Source organism: Nothobranchius furzeri, chromosome 9, assembly GCF_043380555.1.
Source record: "Nothobranchius furzeri strain GRZ-AD chromosome 9, NfurGRZ-RIMD1, whole genome shotgun sequence".
In the NCBI taxonomy this organism is placed as follows: Eukaryota; Metazoa; Chordata; class Actinopteri; order Cyprinodontiformes; family Nothobranchiidae; genus Nothobranchius; species Nothobranchius furzeri.
The window spans coordinates 37,582,881-37,584,594 of NC_091749.1; the positions used below are offsets into that span (position 1 = coordinate 37,582,881).

At 45.2% G+C, this 1,714-nt stretch overlaps 1 pseudogene; it reads right to left on the minus strand.

Moving 5' to 3' along the window:
• Window positions 1-385: 385 nt before the first annotated feature.
• Window positions 386-1,241, minus strand: LOC139071701 (uncharacterized; annotated as a pseudogene).
• Between the last annotated feature and the right edge of the window lie 473 nt (window positions 1,242-1,714).

A 1,714-nucleotide genomic window follows, 5' to 3' on the forward strand; every position in this document is an offset into this window, starting at 1 on the left:
GTTTACTTGTTTTTTCTATTGTTGCCAATAATTTATACAGATAAATCATGAGATTTAACAAACTTTTGCATCCCACTGTCCATCCATCCATTTTCTTCCACTTATCCGGAGCCAGGTCACAGGGGCAACAGCCTAAGTTGAGAGGCCCAGACTTCCCTCTCCCCAGCCACTTGGGCCAGCTCTTCCGAGGGGATTTCAAAGCGTTCCCTGGCCAGCTTTGAGACATAGTACCTCCCGTGTGTTCTGGGTCTTCCTTTAGTTCTCCATTTGATTTTGGCCGTGGGCGGGACACTGTTCTGCTGGGGTAGTGGGTGGGTAACAGTACAAAAGGTGCAGAGGAGTGTGTCATATTACAACTCTACTTCCTGGTCTGGACCCTGGGTTGTCATGGAGGACAAATAAAATTGGCCAAACTCCTAGAAAGAAGAGCTACTCCATCCAAAAAGGGATGGATGCCGTCTCTTCGCATCAGACTAGGTTTTCCTCAAGTGTTCCAATTATCATTGTAGCCCACGTTGTTTTCAGGACACTACCTAGACAACCAGCGGTTGAAGGACAGCATGCGGCTAAACATGTCGTCATTGGTCCGATCAGACAGGGGTCAGAGAAAATTACGGAGTCCAATATAGCATTGGCAAACTTACACACAGAAGCAACATATGACCTCCGATTGGCGTAACCGGGTGTCGTTACCGCCAGCGTGAATAACAATCTTACTGTATTTACGCTTATCCTTAGCCAGCAGTTTCAGATAAGATTTAATGTCGCCCGCACTGGCCCCAGGTAAACATTTAACTATGGTTGCTGGCGACTCTAATGCCACGTTTCTGACTATGGAGCTACCAATGATCAAAGTCGGCTTGCAAGTGAGTGCGTCACTGAGTGGAGAAAATCTATTTGAAACGTGGACAGGTTGGTGGTGTCCCACGGGCTGGGTTCTATGCTTCCTACGTACCGTCACCTAGCTGGCCTGAGGTCCTGACTGCTCGGGTTCTACTGGAGGACCGCTACGGGGTGGTTTTGATCTAATTAGCCTCACGCTAGCTAAGTAGCTATGGCTATCTATGGGCTTTTCAACAGTGTGGAGCCGGGCCTCCAATTCCGACACCCTCGCTTCCAGCTACAAAAATGCTACATTTATTACACGTACCATTATCACTAAAGGAGGCAGAGGAGTAACTAAACATCTGACACTCAGAGTAAGAGATAGGAGATGGAGAGGGAGAGACAGAAGTAGCCATAGCCGCGCTGAGGCTGAGCTAACTGGGAAAGCAACCCTTTCAACACAAATTAAACTGCGTGCAAACTCAAATTGTTCCCTGAAAGCTAGGTGAAACAACAGAAATGTGTTTTTAGCATGCTTATGTGCTATGATTACTCGGTACAGAGAAATCAGATCAATTTTAGTGAGCCACAAACACCGAACAGCTACATGGAGTGCAACACTGAAAACAGGAAGTGCAGGAAGGTGACCACTAGCACATCCCACTGTAGAACATAAAATTAACATCACAGTTACTTAGGTAACAATTACTTATACAATGTAGTAACTGAGCTCCTAACTCAATTACTTTTTGGAAAAAGTAACTTGTAACTATAATTAATTACTTTTTTATTGTAAGATGCCCAATTTTGGTCACATGACTATCAGTAAAAGAATCACGCTCTGACACTGCTTCACTTTGCAGTAGTTTGTTTTTGAGATCCAAGCTCC